The sequence below is a fragment of the Carlito syrichta genome, unplaced genomic scaffold (genome assembly GCF_000164805.1).
Source record: "Carlito syrichta isolate Samal-C Ts95f unplaced genomic scaffold, Tarsius_syrichta-2.0.1 Scaffold288311, whole genome shotgun sequence".
Classification (NCBI taxonomy): Eukaryota; Metazoa; Chordata; class Mammalia; order Primates; family Tarsiidae; genus Carlito; species Carlito syrichta.
The window spans coordinates 414641-424001 of NW_007232407.1; the positions used below are offsets into that span (position 1 = coordinate 414641).

The 9361-nt window shown below is 41.5% G+C and overlaps 1 protein-coding gene across 1 annotated transcript in view; it reads right to left on the bottom strand.

The window, feature by feature from the left end:
* RFX4 (regulatory factor X4) overlaps positions 1 to 9361 on the bottom strand; it is a 166163-nt gene that overhangs the window by 81572 nt on the left and 75230 nt on the right. The window lies entirely within an intron of this gene.

The window sequence follows — 9361 nt, forward strand, 5'->3', positions numbered from 1 at the left end:
AACCTGGGAGAAGAAATCATCTCCCAAGGTCTCTTGGGAACATAATCAAAGGGCCTCTTCCCTTGGGGCTTACAGAAATGTTTGTGGTGAGGCAGTACATTGTAGGGGTTCTGTGCAAGAACTTTGGAGCTAGACCACCTGGACTAGATCCAAGCTCAGTCATTTGTTAAGCTGGGTGCCCTTGGGCAAGTTATTTATTATGCATATGACTTAGTTTCCCCATTTGTGAAATGGAAAGCATAATAAGTTCTAGAGAATTCTTGTGAATTTTTTTTTAAGTTGGAGTCTCAATCCAGCCCAGGCTGGTGTGCAGTGGTGCACTCACGGCCACCCCAGCATTGACCTCCTGGGCTCCAGTAATCCTTCTGCCTCAGCCTTCCAAGTAGCCAGAACTATAGGTGTGCACTACCATGCCCAGCTAATTTTTGATTTATTGTAGAGACGAGGTCTCGCCAAGTTGCCCAGGCTGGTCTCAAACCCGCGGGCTCAGGCAATTCACTCGCCTTGGCCTCTCAAAATGCTGAGTCACTGAGCCTGGCCTCTTGTGAAATTTTAAATAGTAAATGTATGTAAATAATTTGCAGCAACGGCTGGCACTTAGTAAGTACTCAATAAATGTTGCCCATTATGACCGCTGATTGTCCTGATGACTCACTTTTTTTTTTTTTTTTACTTCCAGGGACTTTTCAAATCTAATCAAATTCTCCCAGACTCCTCTTCTAGCACAGCATTGAGCAGGCATGCATGGTCAGAGAGAGCAAGCCTGCATGCTGTCCTTCATGAGAAGAGATGCTATTGCTGATTTCCCATTGGTAGGATATGAATCTTGAGTGTTTTTCTAGAGATGGAGATTAATTTCTATTGATCCATCCACATCAATAATCTCATTGACTGATTTACTCATTCACTCAACAAACATGTACTGTGAACTGTTAGTTGTTTGAACTTGGGCATACTATTTAATCTCTCCGTGGCTTAGTTTCCTCCTGTGGCATTTGAGAACTTAGGGTGTTATGTATTCTTCTCCTAATTGAAGGGATAGTTGATAGTGGCCATAACTAAATTGGCATCAGTGGGATGGAAAGAAGTGGAGAAGTTGAGACCCTGGAACAAACAGGTAGCATGAAGATTGACGGTTTCTGTAACCTACAGAGGTGACCATCCCCAATGTGGAGAGTAGATGGGGCAGCATTTTCACATCTGAAAGTGGGTGAAAATGGGTGATGTTATCAAATGTGACAACACCATAAAAACACTTTGGGAAGTATAAAAGACTTTTAAAATATTATCTCATAGTGATAATAATGAACAAAATGATGCAATAATTTTCTGAATTCTTTAAGGGTACCACTTTTGTGAACAACATATCCTTTTAACCCCGACTTTTAACACAATATATCTCTTTAACCCTGACTCCTATAAACTGAGGATCTGGGCTTCTCACTTTGTTTATGTCCTTCTCAAATTTCTGTGATCTGAGTAAAATGCAATATACAGGATGGGGTCAGTAACAGTATTCTTTAAATGTTTTACTGGGTTACACAGTCTAGGAAGGTACTGAGGTTTAGAGCCATCATCACTTTGGGTTTATATTAACCTATGACCAAGCCCCCCCAGACTTTCACACATGAATGGCTTTTGAGCCAGGATTTAAGACAGCTATTCACAAAAGTAAAATACTGAGCAGGATAGATATGCTGATAGAGACAGAGGTAAAATAAGGGAAGTATAAAAATGGAGCCAGGGGATTCGTCGCATTGGTTCAAGTAGGTTCCAAGTTTCCCAACAACCCAAGCAAAGAAGATAATACAATTGCATTACAAGAGTCGCCGTAGCAATAAGATAAGTGTATACTAGTTGCTTAGGAAAGACAGAGATTTTCCTATAATTAGGTATGGGAAATTTCTCCTATGCAAATGGGTACAACAGTAAGACACCACATGTTTAGCACTCTGATATTAGCAGAAATTTTGCAAATGATAACATTCAGTGCTGTCAGTAGTAAAATGGAAATACTCAGGTTGTTGATGATATCGTTTATTAGTACAACCCTTCCCAAAGGCATTTAAAAAAATTATATACCAGCCGGGCTCGGTGGCTCAGCCTGTAATCCCGCACCTTTGGGAGGCTGAGGTGAGTGGATTGCCTGAGCCCGCGGGTTCGAGACCCACCTGGGGAGCGAGACCTCATCTCTACAATAAATCAAAAAATCAGCCGGGCGTGGTAACGCGCGCCTGTAATTCCGGCTACTTGGAAGGCTGAGGCGGAAGGATCGCTGGAGCCCAGCAGGTCGAGGCTGCGGTGGCCGGGAGCGGCCACTGCACTCCAGTCTGGGTGACAGAGTGAGACTCCAACTCAAAAAAAAAAAAAAAATTATATACCAAGTCACAAAATACTTATACTTTTTGATCTATTATTCCTAAGGAAATAATCTAAAATAAGAAAAATTTGAGTGTGGGGCCACTAATGAGAGTGAAAAATTGGAAATAACAAAAATGTCCAAAGATAGGCAACTGGCTAAATATATGATCACATATACACTCAACAGAAATTATGAAATAGCCATTAAAAATTATGGTAACAAAAACTATGTCACAACATGCAAAATGCTTATGACGTAATGTTAAGCAATATAGCAGACCTCATACTATGTTTATGTTATGGTTATAATTTATGTCTGTGCAAATATAGAGTGGACAGGGAACATGGAAAAATGAAAAGGATATTTGCTAGGGTAGTGGGATTATGGGTAGAAAAAGTATATTTGTATACTAAATCAACTTCTTTTTGCAAATAGGAAAGGATTTTCTTATTAGAAATATCCTTAATTGACAAAGGAAGTTCAAGATAATCCTTTAAGAAACACCAAAATCTACCAGAATGTTATAGTGCTTGTTTTTCTTTTTAAAAAAGAAATCATTCCCTATTTCTGCAAGCAATATGTAGATATGAAAGGAAGTAACATTGTTTTGTTTGGTTGCTAAGCCTTATTATTACCTGATTTAAGAGACCAAGTCAAGTTCTGAAATCTTTCTAAGTGTTTATTCAAACAGTATCCTCCATCACATCCACAAAGCAACTAGACTAAGCCCCTGAGGCCTGGCCCTGTGTTAAGGTACCAGGGGTTACAGACATGCCAGAGAGGCCCTGGGAAATGAGGACGGCGTCTGGAGCTATTTGTTCTACTTCGTGTACAATCAGTGTTTGTAATTCTGTGTATTGTGAACTTGAGGAATTATCGAGTCATGGCATGGGGCCTGGGAATTCACTGATCAGTTTAACCTATGTTTCCCTCTGTTGTTGACGGTTTTTACTTATTCTTTTTGGATAATCTGTAGATCAATACATGCAGTTTTGCCATCTTTGTAACCAGCCTCACCCTCCAATGAGTCACACAAGACCGAGCATAGAATCCTTCCTGATTCCTCTCTTCCTAATACCACACAACCCCAGGTCCTGTTGCTCCTGCCTCCAGGACATCTCCTGAATCCAGCCACTTCTCTCTATCCCTCACAACTGCCCTAGCCCAGGATGCTCTCTTGCTTGGACCACAGACACATCCTCTTAACTGGTTGCTCTGTCTCCAGTCTTGTTGCTTCGCTACCAGGATCTTCCTAAAATGAAAATATGATCATTTCATTTCCTTGTTGAAAATTCTGGTGCTTTCTTGCTGACTACTCTGGATAAAAAATCCAGACTCCTCAGGCTGCTCCATGAGGCCACCCTCTGTGATTAACTCTGGCTCATCTTCCCAGCTTCAAATCCAGCCACTCCCGAGGTACTCCCTGAGCTCCAGACTCATGCTGGTCCTGCCCCCATAATGCTGTTCCTATTGGCTGAAATGCCAAGCCCACGCTGTCCCCACTAACCTCTAAGGAAGTTGTCACTTTCTCTGAGCCTCTCCTACTTTCCCTGTGGCCCTTTCCACGCAGCCTTGGCTGCCTCTTCTGTTTCCCTAGTGAATTGGGAAGCAGTGGTATACAGTAGTTGGGCACACCGGCTTTGGGGTCAGGCTCACTGGGTTCCAGTCCTGGCTCAGCCACTGTACCAAACATTTGGCATGTATTATCTCATTTAATCATCACAGCAATCCAGTGCGAGGTTCCATTGCTATTCCCTCTGTACAGATGAGGAAACTGAGGCTTAGAGAGGCTAAGCCCGCACAGCTCACAAGATGCAGACCTGCTATTTGCATGTACTCAGTCTGACTTGACACTCTTCCACAGCAATATTATGGTTTCTGGGTGAATGAAACTATCCCCAAGTCCCTCATTCCATCCTTTAACTGCATTCTTTATTTCTTTTATGTCACATTCCTGCATTTCTACATTAGATGTGTTTGAGCGATGAAATGATTTCTTGTTCCTATATAGTCTTCGATAAAGATTTCTTTTCTTTCCCTCATTCTGTCTCTTTTGGAGATGTATTATGGGTCTCTGCAAATGGACAGGATCTAAAAGCTGTGCCCCCCATGGGCTAGAGAAGGTGGGAAACAGCCTAGTGGTCAGTGACATTAACAGGTAGCCCAGTGTCTTCTTTGAGATGAAATCTACCTACACCCATGAAAGAGGGAATCTGGCAATGAAACACTTATTCCACTTAGTAAAAATTCTAAGCAAAAATCATTCTGCTTGGATAACTGAGGTGCCCAAGTAGACTCTCTGAAGAAGGGGTTCATGTCATTAACTGCCTGCTCAGAAGCTTCTGACAATTCTCCATGACCATCTGACTCAGCAGAGGCTCCTTTGCCCCAAAGTCAGACACCACTCTTTTCTTCTATCTTTTCTCTCCTAATTTCCTTATGTGAACACCACATTCCATCCAAACCAGACCAGTTGGTGTTGCACACTTCTCTGAATGCTTCCCGGGTCAACACCTCTGTACCCTCTACCAGGAGCTCTTTCTTCCTTCTCACTGCTTGTGCCTTCAAAAGAACTCACCCAGCATCCACAGCCTCCTTCCTGAACATTCCAGATCCCCTGACCACGCCAGAGCTCTTCCTTCTCCAAACCATGACTGTACCTGCCACTTCCAGTCTGTGGTCACATTCCACTCTCCCTCCATCTTGAATATATCCTGAGTCTACCCACATCCTTCCATCTCCACCAGTACCATGACCATGATCTCATACTCGGATTGCTACAGTGGTCTCCTCATTGCCCCAGCTTCTAGTGATGCCCCACTATGACCAGTTCTCCATGAGGCCTCTAGACAAAGTCTAGACTCACTAGGTCCTGCCTGCTCAGCCCTGCTTTCATTCCAGCTCACTCTCCCCTCTCAATTCCTATGTTCCAGCCATCTGGAATTTCTCTCCAAGTTTCATGAACACACTGTACTCCCTCTTACTCTGACCCTTCTCACAGGCAGTTCTCATTGTCTGGAGTCCTCTCTGTATGCTCTTTCTCTGCCTAATATCTATACACCCTTAGACCTCAGCTGGTACCTTATTTCCTCCCAGAAATCTTTCCTGGGCCACTTACTGGGTGACCATAGTTATGTGGACCATAGGATCTTTTAAATAAATAATCAATTTAAGTTGACAAATAAAAATTGTATTTATTTACGGTGTACAACACAATGTTCTGAAATGTGTATACATTTTGGAGTGGCTAAATCACATCAATTAACATAAGTGTTACCCCACATACTTATTATATTTTGTGGTATGAGTACTTAAAATACGCTCTCTTAGTGACATTCAAGAACATATTGTTATCAGTTGTAGTATGATCTTTGAACTTAGTCCTTCTGTCTAACTGAAATTTTGTATCCTTTGACCAACATCTCCCCAAACCTCCCCCTACAGAATCTTTACAAATAATCAGATTGCAGATTAAGATGGCCGACATGAGGCAGCTAGAGTGTGTTTCTCCGATGGAATAAACCAAGATAGACCGAGCTTCCTCAGAGAAGAACGAGACCAGCAGCATGCTCCACGACTCATCACAAAGGCAATAATAACCACATAGTGCAAAGAAGAGAAAAATCTGTCAACCTGAACTGGAACTAGTCAGACTTTCATGTGGATCACAGACCACCAACAGCCTCTGGATGCAGTGGGGAAGGTGAGAAAGTAAAATTCAGGAGTTCTGTGCTCCTGCCATGGACTTGTAGGGCTCCCTGGGTTTTGTGGGACTCCAGTCCCTCATGGGAAACTGCCTTACCCACAGCCATGCTCTGCCAAAACCAGCATGGAGTGGTGAAGCCCCCGTTGCCATAGTCCAGGAACTCAACCCTTGCACAGTTACTTTCTTGCCAGCCTGGGAGGGGACAGGCCCCAGTGGCAAATTCCACATCAGTAGATAGTTCCTGGCTGGGGCAGACTGCTGTGAGCAAATCTGAGGCCCCGAGGCCAGTTTGACATTCAAAAGGCAAACAGCCTGAGGCTAAGGCAGGAACTGAGTGGGACACATTGCCATAGCAACCTCTCACTCCCTCATGTAAGTTCTTCTGTGCCCACCCTGCACAACAGTGTTACCCCAGTGGCCCGGGACTCCCTCCTAACCCCCACTGAGGTCACCAAGAAGGCACACTTGTGGGGTGCTCAAGCTCCTTTCTGCCCTGCACTCTCCTTGAAGGCTTAAAACACAGAACTTGAGTAATCTATGGAACCCTCATCCTCCCAAACCCCACCTAAGCTGGCTGGGTACTTCCTTGGAGCAACACTAACCGAAGAGAAACTCTACAGCCACCAATGCTGCAGGCTTTCTCCCACAAGCGCCACCTCCTAGCCAGAGGTCAAGAGCACAGCCCACCATATTGGCTATAATACCTCAACTTTGGAGAAGGCTTGATCCTAGACCCCAGCTAACACTGCCGCCCAAGCTATTATGACCACTTGGGACACTGTGAGCCAGTGCAGGTACCCAGCACAGGACTGCTACAGCTGGCAATTGAAAATTTACCACACCACGGCTTTGTGTAACCCAAGGGAACCCTATAGTGCTTACATTACCCCTGCCAACCTCAAAAAAGAAATAGTCTACACGAATGACGAGGAGCTAGGAAAACAATTCTGACAATATGGAAAAAACAGAGTTCTCCAACACCCCCAAAAGACCATACTAAATCTTCAGTGACAAGTAAAATCTTTGAAATTCCAGACATAGAATAAAACAGAATGATTCTAAAATTGATCAATGAGCTTCAGGAGAAAATTGAAAACCAACATAAAGAAATTTTTTAAAAGTATTCAGGCAGGATATGAATTAAAATTTCTACAAAGGAATAAACACCTTAAAACAAAACAAGCTGAAATTCTAGAAATGAAAGAATCATTTAGGGAAATACAAAATGCAGTGGAAAGTTTTTTAATAGTAAACTAGAACAAGCAGAAAAAAGAATCTCAGAACTTGAAGAGAAGACTTTTTATTAACCCAAGCAGACAACAATAAAGCAAAAAAGAATCAAGAGAATGGAACAAAATCTCCAAGAAATGTAGGATTATGTAAAATGTTCAAATCTAAGAATCATGGGTGTTCCTGAGGAAGAAGAGAAAGCAACAAGCTTGGAAAACATATCTGAGAGAATTGTGGAGGAGAACTTCCCTGGCCTTGCCAGAGATTTAAACATCCAGATACAAAAAGCCCAGAGAACCCCCAGAAGATTCATTGAGAAAAGGTAATTCCCAAGGCATGTAATCATCGGTTATACAAAGTTAATGTGAAGGAAAGAATTTTAAGAGCAGCGAGACAAAGGTATCAAATAACTTACAAAGGTAAACCTATCAGACTAACAGCAGACTTCTCAGAAGAAACTACAAGCCAGAAGGAATCGGAGCCGCATCTTCAATCTCCTCAAATAGAATAAAAGTCAGACAAGGATTTTGTATCCTGCAAAACTGTTTAATAAATGAAGAAGAAATGAAGTCTTTCTCAGATAAGCAAGCACTGAGGGAGTTTGTCACCACTAGACTGGCTCTACAAGAAATATTCAAAGGTGTTCTAAGTACTATAACAAAAGGTCAAAATACACCAGTAGAAAAACCCTGGAAATCATGGAGCTCACAGGTCTTATGGAACACCAACACAATAGAGAAAACAAACAAACAAATAAACAACCAGATAACAACCAGTATGCATGGAATAATACCTTACATATCATTATTAATGCTGAATGTAAATAGTCTCAACACTCCACTAAAAAAATATAGACTGGCAGAATGGATTAAAAAAACACAACCCAAATATCTGCTGTCTCCAAGAGACCCACTTAACACATAAAGACTCCTATAGACCTCAGGGTAAAGGGGTGGTGAAAATATTCCATGCAAATGGAAACCAAAAACAAGCAGTAGTAGCCATTCTCATATCAGATTAACAACAGTAAAAAAAAAAAAAAAAAAGGGAAAGATAGTTATTGTATTATAGTAATAAAGGAATCAATCCAATAAGAAGGCATAACAATTTTAAATATATATTCACATAGCATCAGAGTCCCCAGCCTTATAAAACAAACTCTACTAGACCTAAAAATAAGAGATAGACAGCAATACAGTAATAGTGGAAGACTTCAACAACTCCACTGAGAGCAATAGACAAATCATCAAGGCAGAAAGTCAACAAAGAAACATTGAAGTAAAATGGGTCCCCAGAGCAAATGGAGCTAACAGATATCTACAGAACATTCCATTCCAAAACTACAGAATATCCATTTTTCTCATCAGCACATGGAACATTCTCTAAAATAGACCATGTGATAGGCCACAAATCCAGTCTCAATAAATTCAAAAAAATCGAAATGTTATCAAACACCTTCTTAGGCTACAGTGGAATAAAACTAACTCCAAGAAGAACTTATGAAACCAAACAAAAACATGATGCTAAACAGTTTGCTCCTGAATGATTCTTGGACCAACAATGAAGTCAAGATGGAAATTTTAAAATTTCTCAAAATGAATAATAACAATAAAACAAGTTATCAAAACCTCTAGAACATAGCCAAAGCTGTGCTCAGAGAAAAATTTATAGTGCTTAAGGTCTACATTAATAAGACTGAAATATTACATACCAACAACCTAATATCCTATCTCAAGGAACTAGAAAAACATGAAGAAACCAAACCCAAGGCTAGCAGAAGAAAAGAAATAATGAAAATCAGATCATAGCTAAATGCGAATGAAATTTAAAAAATACAAAGAATCAATGAAACAAAAAGTTGGTTCTTTGAAAAGATAAACAAAACTGATAGACCACTAGCTAGATTAAGAAACAGAGAAGATAGCCGGGCTCGGTGGCTCAGCCTGTAATCCCGCGCCTTGGGAGGCTGAGGTGAGTGGATTGCCCGAGCCCGTGGGTTCGAGACCTGCCTGGGCAACTTGGCGAGACCTCATCTCTACAATAAATAAAAAAATTAGCCGGGC